This window comes from Solanum stenotomum, chromosome 6 (assembly GCF_019186545.1).
Source record: "Solanum stenotomum isolate F172 chromosome 6, ASM1918654v1, whole genome shotgun sequence".
Classification (NCBI taxonomy): domain Eukaryota; kingdom Viridiplantae; phylum Streptophyta; class Magnoliopsida; order Solanales; family Solanaceae; genus Solanum; species Solanum stenotomum.
Window position 1 is genome coordinate 34,261,643 of NC_064287.1, and position 12,690 is coordinate 34,274,332.

The window sequence follows — 12,690 nt, forward strand, 5'->3', positions numbered from 1 at the left end:
GAAGGAAAACATAATGGCAATACCAGAAAGTTTATCCATCTTCAACATAATGACTAATATAACACAAATAAATACTACAAACTTAAAGGCAAAAGACACCAAATAATGTTCAAAGCCAACACTTGAAATTCACAATACGTTTGAAGCAATAGCTACACTAAATAATGACCAACATTCAAACATAAGATTCACTAATACATAGGAACAGTTGAAATAACTAACATTTGAAACTACAAATACTTGAAATAACTAACACTTGAAACTACAAATACTTGAAATAACTAACCCTTGAAACTACAATTCAACAACATATATTCCTCAGGCTACCAGTTAATCACTTGAAAATTGCAACAACAAATACCACAAACACAGTAAATGACAATATACACAACATCTTCAACTTCGACACTTTAGCATCCAAATTTCTTGATTTATTCACCTCGAAGTAGTTTAAACTCTCTACATTATCCAATTTTTTCTTCAAATTGTCTCTTTCAATCTTCACTGCATTCAACGACTCTCTCAAATTCTCCATTTTCAACGTAGCAACTTTCAATTTAGACTTCAATAAATTAACTTCAATAGAAGAATTTTCTGAAGAACTGTCTTCCCACCTCCAAAATCCACAATTTTCAATCTAATAAAAATAACAGAGGAAGAACTCATAATCACCAAAATACAAGCACAAATCATATTAATTTACATTTAGCAAAAAATGTACCTTAGGTTTAGAATGTCTATAAAATCTTCTTCCGGGGTTCAATGGAGTCCTTCAAGTGAAACAACGAACCAATTCACCACAAAAAAAGTCATTATCATGGAGTTACTAATTGAATCACAAGAACTTTCAGACATGGTTTTAGGTCTGATTTGAAGGAGACAACAAATAGATGAAAAATTGACTACAAAATTATGACCAACACACGATAGATTCAACGAAGACAAATTGGAATCGCGGCGGATAATTGGATACGGGCGACGACTAGGGTTTTGGTGTGTGAGATACGCGGGGACCTCCGACTAGGAAAAAGGAACGGATTTTGGTGTGTGTTAATTTGGGTGTTTTAATTAGGATTCCTTTTAGAGAAAATTGGGTGGGCATTGGGTTATGGGGGGGGATAGTTTGGTTATGGGTTAAAAAAAAGGGTCAAACGAGAAGTCCAATAGGGTTAAGACACGTGTAAGAAATTAGGGGTCCGTTAGTGAGAGGGGTATATGTGTACCTATAATTGGACGGCAGGGCTTATGTGGACGCAAATTATAACGGAGGGCATATACGTACCATTTATTAAAGTTCGGGGGTAAATTCTTCCCTTTTACCTTAATTAAAATGTAGTTACCTAATAAGCTTTAGAGTTTAACCTCTTCCATGGACATATGACACTTTGTCAAACGTTAAGTTTTCCATATGTTATGCTAAACTTCATATTTCTGTTTTCAGCACAAATTTGAAAAAGTATGCTACATGGAGTTCTTATTTATTGTAGCTTGTTTTTTAGATGATAAATTCACCTTTTGTTCTTACATTTTGGAATCATGTGTTTATTAAATAAATGGAAAAGTGTCAAAATTGCCTCAGAACTAAGCGAAATAGATCACTTATACCCTCCATTACATTTTGGAATAAAAAATATCCCCGCTGTTATTCCAAGAGATTACAAAACCCCTCAAGAGTTAACATTCCAAAATTTTAATGACGTGGCAAGCCATTCATGACTAATTCCATCACCTAGGTTGCCAACTAGGATTTCCACTACCCATTCTTTTTTTTTGGAACCCCAGGATAACCCGCAGCCACTACAAGAATGGGTTAGTGAAAATCCTAGTTGGCAGCTTAGGTGGAGGGATCAGTCCCTCGTGGCTTGCCACATCAATAAAGATTTGAGATGTTAATTTTTGAGGGTATTTGTGGTCTCTTGGGATAACAACGGAAGTATTTTTTATCTCAAAATGTAACGGATGATATAAGTGATCTATTTCGAATAATTTAGGGATAATTTTGACCCTTTTTCGTATTTAATAAGAGAAAAGAAAACATTTTTCTAGACAACACACAATTTTTAAAGTCAAAAGAAAATCCCCGTTTCTATTTTTTAATCATCTACTTTAATATTAGGAAAAAAGGTTCGAAATATATCCGAACTTTGACCAAAATTGTTGTAACAATCTCAAACTTTGGGCAGGACCTATTACCCCATGAACTATTTAATAGTGTATTTTAAAGGTATATACGTGCCTACGTGGACAAGTTACTATTTATAATGATGCAACATTATTTATGATGTCCACGTGGACACATATATACCTTTAAAATACAATATTAAATAGTGCAGGGGGTAAAAGGTCCTGCCCAAAGTTTGGGATTGTTATAGAAATTTCGGTCAAAGTTTGGATATATTTCTGACATTTTTCCCTTAATACTCCTCGATTTATTTGATTCACATCTTTAACAGTTGTAATTTATTTCTTTTTTTATATAAATTTTAATTGGGGTAGGAGAATACAATGTGGGTAATCAAACCCTCACCAACAAGGTGGAAGTTCAGGTAGCCAACCAACTACGTTACTAAGATTTCATTGCAACTTACTTTTTAGATTTAATAATACCACTGAAATTTTAGAATGTTTATTTAAATTAATTATTATTATGTATTCCCTCTGTTTCTTTTTACTTGTTCAATTTTGACTTTTTATTTGTCTTTTTTTACTTGTCATTTTTGACAAATGAAGAAAAAATAATATTTTTTTATTGATTTTCCCTCAATTTATTTAGAGAGTTAATTTTTTGAAAAAAATATAACCTCTTTAATGAGTAAATTAATTTTGGAATTTTATTATTTAATAGGAGTAAAATTATAAACTCACTATTTTAATTATTATTTTCTTAATTGGTGTGTCAAATCAAAAATGACAAGTAAATAGGGACAAATAGATTATGAGAAAATACAGTCAAATCATAGAAGACTTTGCTACAATTTTTCCAAAAAGAAAAAATGAAGAAGAAAGTTCAAGGGTGGGACTATTTGATCGTTTATATGGACTGGTTAAATTTGAATTTCAACGAATTAAAATTGATTGAGTTAATAAATAATTTATTTAAAAATTATGTAAACCGAAATGAATTAAATTGAAATGACCTAAAAAGCGGGTTATAATCTTGCCCTTTCATTTTTAATAAGTTTTACCTTTTTTTTGTTTGATGTTTTTATAATAGGTAACATATCAAAAGAAGAAGAAAAAATCTCTTTTCGAAAAGAATTTTTATGAGATAATTAACTTTTAATGGGCTAAAATAAATTGAACAAATAAATGAGTTGATTTATACTAGTGAGACATGCAATCCATGTTATGTCAAAAAAAAATTAAAATTACATTTGAGCCTCTCCGTAGGAGTTCCTACTTTTTTGTTCTTGTGATGATTCAAACTCCCAATCTTAAGGTTGGAGGTAAATGATGCTTATCATATGAATAACTCTGCTTGTCATTAGAAAAAAAAAATGAAAAATTGTCATATTTGTCCTTGTACTCTAAAAAAAAAGGTTATATTTATCCTTCGTCATTTTTTTTTTTGATATATTTTCTCTTGCCATCCAATTTTTGACACATATTTGCCCTTGGACAATTAAATATCATGTCACCACTTTTATTATCCTACGTGATGATGACATGACTCCTACATGGATATATTTTTAATATAATTAAAATTTTACTTCCTATTTAATATTTTATCCGACCCACTTAAAGAAAATATAATCCATCCAATTTGAAAACTGGTTAACCCTGACTTTAGAATATATTCTCTCGCATCACTTTACCCATCAAAAACATCCCTAAAAAGACATATATAGAAAGAGAACTTAAATGCAAATAAAGAGAGAAATTCATGTTTTATTAATCATAACTGATAGTTTATTTCACAAGTCTACATGGAGAGGAAAATATGTTTATGTAGCTTTTTTACCACAAAGACTTCTGGCTCTTTCACATATGGCTGCTACCGTGCTCTTGCGGCCAAGTCTGTCTGTACGGCCAACTTTATAATGCTTTGCACCAGCTTCAATAAAATAAACTATCAATTATGATTGATAAAACATGAATGTCTCTCTTTTCTTTGTATCTAAGTTATTTTTCTATGGATGATCTTTCTATATGTTTTTGATGGGTAAAGTGATGCAAGAGGATAGATATTGGAGTTAGGGTTAACAAGTTTTCAAATTGGGTGGATCGAATTTTATTTAAGTGGGTCAGCTAAAATATTAAATAGGAAGTAAATTTTTAATTATATTGAAAATATATCCTTGTAGGAGCCATGTAAGCGCCACATAGGATAATAAAAGTGGTGACATAATACTTAACTTTCTAAGGAGTCGTTTGGTTTGAATTCAAGTTATGATGGAATTAGTTATGATGGATAAGTTATGATGGGATTAGTTATGATGGGATAAGTTATGCTAAGATTATTTTTTATTGAGTGTTTGGTTAGTTGTATTCAAACTAATAAATCTTAAGAACAACATATAAGTTTACAAAAATACCCTTCATGGATGTGAAAAGTAATGTATAAAAAGCGTTTAAAGGGACATTTTTGTCATTTAGTCAATTTATCCCGGGATAAGTTATCCCGGGATTACTATACCACCCATGGGAAGGGATAACTTATCCTGGTACTAATTATTAATCCCGGGATAAGTTATCCCGGACTTGCCAACCAAACAACAAATTAAGTGACACTATAATTTAATCTCAAGACTATTTTAAGTTATCTTTTACACCAAATGACCCCTAAGGGTAAATATGTGCTCAAAGTTGAATGGCAAGGGCAAATATATCAAAAAAATATGACTAAGGATAAGCATAACCATTTTCTAAGAGTATAAGGGCAAATATGACCATTTTCTATAGAGAAATAAAGACCACAACATTTAATGCAATAATAATTATAAGAATGATTTTACAATAAAGAAGGACCCCCAAAATATGTGATCAACGTAAGGACAATTAGTCGACAACTTTTATTGCATACTAAAGTTTTCTTTGGGACGTTGCTTTCTCTCAATAGTGGAAGTGTTGTAGTGTATATAGAAGTGAATAATGAAAATGCGATGGGATTCAAGTGAGGTAAAGGAATATATTTAAAGCTTAACCTTAGGAAATGTTTTGTGAGAATTTCATTCCTCATGATATATATATATATATATATATATATATATATATATATAAAAGATATAAAATAGATAGTAATTCATATCTTCAATATAGGAACATACAATACATTCATGCATATAACAAGTTTTAAAACATATTGAAATTGGAGATTAAATTGGGCTCCATTCAAGATTCTTTTAAAATGGATTAAGGCTTGAACGGGTTGAGATTGAACCCAATTCAAATTATTTTGAGTCCAATCCATAAAGTTTTGGACGAATTGGGTGGGTTACCTATGTTTGGGATCATTTTTGACCCCCCNCCCCCCCCCCCCCCCCCCGAATTTTAACATCCAAAAACATGGCACCAAATTAGAAATTGCAGCTCCTAGATATGATGAAAAAAAATTCAAATAGAGTGTAAAGCAATGTAAGTATCAAAAGAAAAAATTGAAGCAAAAGAAAGTGTTTTGTTTGATTTGATAGCAAATTTCAGTTTTGTACAATTTATGAGTAGATAATATGTGGATATTAATATTATCCATCATTCAACCCATTTTTATTCACATAAAATATCGACAAGTCGAATATTTTATCCATTCGCATTTAAACCATTTTCAACTCATTCATATGCGATCTAATCCATCTTTTTGCTAGCACAAGTTATGACACATGAATAACACCATATTTACTCACAAAGAAGTTGACAATGTTAGATTAGAAAGTTTAGAAATTTATGTCATTATCACACTGGGATCTCAGGATTTGAAACAACTAGTAGTTCGGGCCTTGTAAAAGTTGGGATCTCAGATTTGGGGTAGTTGGTAGCTCACGCTTTGGCGAACATGGCATTTCAAGCTTAGAGACACTAGGAATCTCGGGCTTTCGGGCTGCTGGAATCTCTGGCTTTGAAAAATTCGAGGTCTCGGGTTTTGAGAAATTAGGTATTTCTGGCTTTGAGAAATTAAGAATCTAGGGCTTTGGAGAACTTGGGGTCTCGGACTTTGGGGAACTTGGAGTTTCAGGCTTTAGGAAACTTGGGGTCTCGGGATTTGGAGAATTTGCGCTCTCGGGGTTTGAGTAAGTTGGAATCTTGGGCTTTGGCGAACTTGGGGTCTCAGGCTTTGGGGAACTTGGCATCTTAGATTTTGCAGAACTTGGGGTCTTCAGCTTTGAGATAGTAAGAGTCTCGGGCTTTGGAGAACTTGGGGTCTCAAACTTTGGGGAACTTGGCGTCTCAGGCTTTGGGAAACTTAGAGTCTCGGGCTTTAAGAAACTATGAGTTTCAAGCTTTGGGGAGCTTGGGATATTAGTCTTTGAGAAACTAGGAGTCTCTAACTTTGGAGAACTTGGAGTCTCAGGCTTTGGAGAACTTGGGGTCTCGATCTTGGGGGAACTAGGAGTCTCGAGCTTTGGGAAATTTGGGGTCTCGGACTTTGGGGAACTTGGAGTCTCGGGCTTTGGGAAAGTAGAAGTCTCAGGCTTTGAGGAACTTGGTCTCAGGCTTTGGGGAACTAAGAGTCTCGGGCTTCGAGAAACTAGGAGTCTCAAGCTTCGATAAACTTGGCATCTCGAGCTTTGGGGAACTTGGCGTCTCGGGCCTTGAAAAACTAGGAGTCTCAGGCTTTGAGGAACTAGGAGTATCAGGATTCAGAAAACTTGGGGTCTCAAACTTTGAGGAACTTGGGGTCTCAGACTTTGAGATAGTAGGGTTCTTAGGTTTCTAGAAACTAGGAGTATCAGGCTTTGAAGAACTTGGGCTCTCAAAATTTGGGAAATTTGAGGTCTTGGACTTTAATAAACTAGGGGTCTCGGGTTTTGAGAAAGTAGGAGTCTCAATCTTGGTGAAAGTAGGGGTCTCAAGCTTTGGGGAACTAGGAATTTCGGGCTTTAAGAAAGTAGGAGTATCAGGCTTTGAGAAAGTAGGGGTCTCCAGCTTTGGAGAACTAGGAGTCTCAGGTTTTGAGAAAGTAGGAGTCTTAGGCTCTGAAAAACTAGGATTTTCAGTCTTTGAAAAACTAAGGGTCTCGAGCTTTGGAGAATTGGGGATCTCTGGCTTTGGGGAACTAGGAGCCTTAGGCTTTGAAAAATTAGTAATCTCAGGTTTTGGAGAACTAGGGGTCTCGGGCTTTGAGAAACTTAGGATCTCAAGCTTTGAGAAAGTAGGAGTCTCCAGCTTTGAAAATGTAGGAGTCTCCGGCTTTGAAAATGTAGGGGTCTCGGGATTTGGGGAAGTACGAGTCTCAGGCTTTGAGAATGTAGAAGTCTCGGGCTTTGAAAAACTAGGGGTCTTAGGATTTGAGAAGGTAGGAGTCTCGGGCTTTGGTGAACCAGGTTCTCAAGCTTAGAGAGACTTGGAATCTCGGGCTTTAAGAAAGTAAGAGTCTCACGCTTTGAAAAAGTAGGAGTCTCGAGCTTTGGAGAACTAGAGATATCGGGCTTTGAGAAACTAGGAGTCTCAGGTTTTAAGAAACTAGGGGTCTCGGGCTTTGAAAAAATAGGGGTCTTAGGATTTGAGAAGGTAGGAGTCTCGGGATTTGGTGAACCAGGGTTCTCAGGCTTAGAGAAACTTAGAATCTCGGGCTTTAAGAAAGTAAGAGTCTCACGCTTTGAAAAAGTAGGAGTCTCGAGCTTTGGAGAACTAGGGATATCGGGCTTTGAGAAACTAGGAGTATCGGGCTTTGAAAAACTAGGAGTCTCAGGTTTTGAGAAACTAGGGGCCTCGGGCTTTGAAAAAGTAGGGGTCTTAGGATTTGAGAAGGTAGGAGTCTCGGGCTTTGGTGAACCAAGGTTCTCAAGCATAGAGAAACTTGGAGTCTCGTGCTTTGAGAATGTAAGAGTCTCAGACTTTGAAAAAGTAGGAGTCTTGAGCTTTGGAGAACTAGGGGTATCGAGCTTTGAGAAACTAGGAGTATTGGGCTTTGAGAAACTAGGAGTCTCAGGTTTTGAGAAACTAGGGGTCTTGGGCTTTGAAAAAGTAGGGGTCTCAGGTTTTGTGAAACTAGGTGTCTCAGGCTTTGTGAAACTAGGTGTCTCAGGCTTTGAGAAACTAGAAGTTTCAGGCTTTGAGAAACTAGTGGTCTCGGGATTTGAAACAGTAGGGGTCTTAGGTTTAGAGAAACTAGGTGTCTCGGGCTTTGTGAAACTAGGTGTCTCAGGCTTTGATAAACTAGGAGTTTCAGGCTTGGAGAAACCAGGTGTTTCAGGTTTTGAGAAACTAGGTGTTTCAGGTTTTGAAAAACTAGGGGTCTCAAGCTTTGAAAGACTAGGGGAATTAGAGAAACTTGGGGTAGTTGACGTTGAGAAACTGGGGGTAGTGAGCATTGAAAAACTGGGGGTCTCAGGTTTTGAAAAACTAGGAGTTTCGGACTTTGAGAAACTAGGATTCTCAGGCTTTGATAAACTAGGATTCTCAGGCTTTGAGAAACTAGGTGTTTCAGGTTTTGAGAAATTAGAGGTCTCTGGCTTTGAAAGGCCGGGGGAATTGGAGAAACTTGGGGTAGAAGGCGTTGAGAAACTGGGGGTAGTGGGAGTTGAGAAACTTGGGGTAGCGGGCATTGAGAAACTTGGGGTAGCGGGCGTTGAAAACCTAGGAGTAGCGGGAGTTGAGAAACTAGGGGACTGAAGAAGACAACGTGCCATTATAGTAGTTATCATATGGTCATGCATAAAGTAGATAACTGCAAGTAATAAGATGAAAGAAAAGTTATAATATCGAGCCATTTTTTTTGAAGATGCAAGAAGCTTAGAGAAAAATGGGGTAAGAGCAAATAAAATTTTGATATTAGCTATATATAGATTTTTAAAGGCATGTAAAAGAGAAGATTTCAGTATTTGATATGTTAGTTAACCTTTTTATCTGTCAAAATTATAGTATCTAGAATTTGTATTGTGATAGCAATATTATAGTATCTTGAATATCGCTAGAATAAAGGAATGACCAGATTTACTGGCTTATATGAGATTATTAAGGAATCAAACATTTATTAAACTATTTACTAATCACCTTTAACTATCAATCACAGTGTATTTTTTCTCCTTTCTTTGTAGCTTTTCTTTTTGAATAAAATTAAAATGAAAAATGGGTATAAGAGAGACATATCATATCTTAATCAAACATAATTGAACTTGACATGCATACAATCTATCATGATAATAATGACAATGTTAATTTCTCCTTGTAATAACTAAAATCATAACATTTTTCACTAAATATCTTTAAAATCAATATATAAACTCCTTCCGTCTTATTTTATAAGACATTGTTTGATTGAATATTGCATCTTAATATTAACTTGATTTAAGTATTTAAATTATTACTAAAAAATATTGAAGTAATTATTCATATTTTAATTTGAAGGAGAAAACATTACGTTATATGAATTTACTTATAAGTTATAATTAACTATCTAAAAAAATAATAATATTTTAGTAAAATATGAAAGCATTTGGGACAGATTTGAAAAGGAAGACAAAATGAAAATATTTCAGGTTACTTTAGATGGACACATCTAAATTTAAATTTAAAATATTGAATTAATCTAATTCAGTTTAGTTCTGAAGATTAGGAAACACGACAAGTAAAAACGAATGTTTGGAGTATGTAGTAAATGATTTCCAAATTGTAAATTTAAAAAAGAAGATAAAGAACATAGTTTTGTTACAATGTCTAGCTGTGGAGCAGTTTCAAGGGAAACATTAATTTGCAGTGTCTTAATTCTGAAAATTGTTGCTTTTTAGTTTTCAATCAGTGGTTAATATGAGATTCTAGAAGGATCTAAAAAGAATGAAGTAATTTACACCGAAGATAAGAGACATTTTTAATTTTTCTTGACATAACACTCTATTGATAAGAATGTAAAAATATGTGTATGTAGGTCCTACATTAATTTCATTTTCTTTGTTTTTTTTTAAACTTTCTAAATTTTATTATTATATCCTAAATAGCACAAGTAACTCAAACAAATAATTAATTTTAATATATTTAATGCTATAAAATTACCAATTTTTCTAATATCTATAAAAGAAAAGATAAATAGATTAAAACGAAGAGAGTATTTTTTATTAAATACATTTCTAATTAACAAACCTATGCGTGCGCACAGGCACACACACGCACACAAACATGCACACGCACTCGCACGCACGCGCACACAAGTAGAGACATCGTCTGTAGGTTTTTATTAAAAAATTTTATTTTTAAATAAAACATTAACCAAGTTGTCCATTGTTTTTGAGTTATTTTTATTTATTAATTATTTTTTAGATTTGTGACAAACGACATTTCTTAGTCCATTGCTTTTTGGTCAAATGAATGGTCAAACATTTTTTTTTAAATGACGAAGAGTTAATTTAATTTCAATAAAATAACTCAATGCATCTAACATAAAGAAAAGTAAGGTAAACTTTTATATCGACAAAAAAATATTAACCACCCTCACAAACACATGTACTAGAGATATACCAAAGGAAGAAAAGTTGATATAAATGGAATCACTGAAAATGAATTATTAGTGAAGGAATAACATGTGTTGCTTGATCTAACGTGATATATATATATATATAGATATATATATATATATATATAGAACAACGGAAATGATGTGTACATGCAAGTGGCACTCTTCAGTCTTCACGAGAGTTCTGTGCAAAGATCACGAGGATTGGGCTTTGAAATATACAAACAGAAAAAGCACAATTCCTGTGATCTTTGCACGAAACTCTCATGCAGAGTGTCACTTGCCTTTAGATCTGTTAAAAGACTTTGTCACTTTCACCAACATCTCGTCCAGATGCATTCATGTTTCACTCTCACTATTCTACAAATAACATTCAGGTGTTGGATATGCTCGATCAAGCAACATTTATTACTATAAACAAAAAATGGTTTTTTTCTAAAAAGAAATAGCAAGAATGTTTTTCTTACTAGTATATATATCTCATTAAGTAACTCAAACAAATAATTGATTTTATGATTTTTAATGTTATAAAATTACCAAATTTTCTAATATCTATCGGTGCAATTATTTTTTTTAAATTCACTATAAAAAAAGATAAATATATTAAAACGAAGAGAATATTTTTTATTAAATACATTTCTAAGTAACAAAATATTTATATTACACAAAATTATCAAAGTAATAAATATTGTCTTATATTTAAAACTATATGGAAGATATGTACTGCAAATCGAATCTAAATTTTTTTATGGCATGTGTCACATCCTTTTTTTCGACTGCGCAAAAGGTTTTTCCGTGACGGTATTGATAGAGATTACTTTATTTTTCATAGTCGTCACTTGGAATTGAGTTATGGTGTTTCAAGTCATCTTTCTTTTAATAATTCCTACACTACCAAAAAACTGCTAAAAACGGCATATAGAAAAGCGATGGCCAGTGTCGCTCCAAAAAGCGATGTCATTCGCCACACTGTCCATCACTTTTTAATAAAAATTATTTTACAAAAAGTGACGTACAACATCTCTTAGTCTGTCACTTTTTTCGCAGATTTTTGCGCCACACACCCCACGCACGCGCGCACACACACGCACAAGCACACGCGTGCGCACACACATACAAGTAGAGACGTTGCCCGTCGATTTTTATTAAAAAAAATATTTTAAAAAAAAATATTAACCAAGTTGCCCATCATTTTTGAGTTATTTTTATTTATTAATTATTTTTTAGATTTGCGACGGACGACATTTCTTAGACCATCGCTTTTGGTCAAATGACTGGTCAAACATTTTTTTAAAAAAAAACGACGGAGAGTTAATTTAATTTCAATGAAAAAACTCAATGCATTTAACATAAAGAAAAGTAAGGTAAATTTTTATATCGACAAAAAAATATTGGGAACTTTCTGAACCACCCTCACAAACACATGTACTAGAGATATACCAAGTGAAGAAAAGTTGATATAAATGGAATCACTGAAAATGAATTATTAGTGAAGGAATAACAAGTGTTGCTTCATCTAGCGTGATATATATAGAACAATGGAAATGATGTGTACATGCAAGTGGCACTCCTCAGTCTTCACGAGAGTTCTGTGCAAAGATCACGAGGATTGGGCTTTGAAATATACAAATAGAAAAAGCACAATTCCTGTGATCTTTGCACGAAACTCTCGTGCAGAGTGTCACTTGCATTTAGATCTGTTAAAAAACTCTGTCACTTTCACCAACATCTCGTCCTGATGCATTCATGTTTCACTCTCACTATTCTATAAATAACATTCAGGTGTTGGATATGCTCGATCAAGCAATATTTATTACTATAAACAAAAAATGTTTTTTTTCTAAACAGAAATAGCAAGAATGTTTTTCTTACTAGTATATATATCTCATTAAGTAACTAATGACTCATTTCCAAAGATTCCTATGTCTCCCCTCTAAACTTGAACATCCGTAAGTCTAACCTTTCTCTTTTTCACCAGAGACTCGCCCCAAAGAATCAGGGGCTTCATTGGATGAAATTTTTATTTTTAGATACGCTATCACTTATGTAAAATTTAATGAGATCTTACCTTTTGTTCATCAAATGGT

The 12,690-nt window shown here is 33.5% G+C and overlaps 1 pseudogene; it reads right to left on the reverse strand.

Moving 5' to 3' along the window:
- Nucleotides 1-334: 334 nt before the first annotated feature.
- On the reverse strand, nt 335-8,867 carry LOC125868688 (proline-rich extensin-like protein EPR1; annotated as a pseudogene).
- Between the last annotated feature and the right edge of the window lie 3,823 nt (nt 8,868-12,690).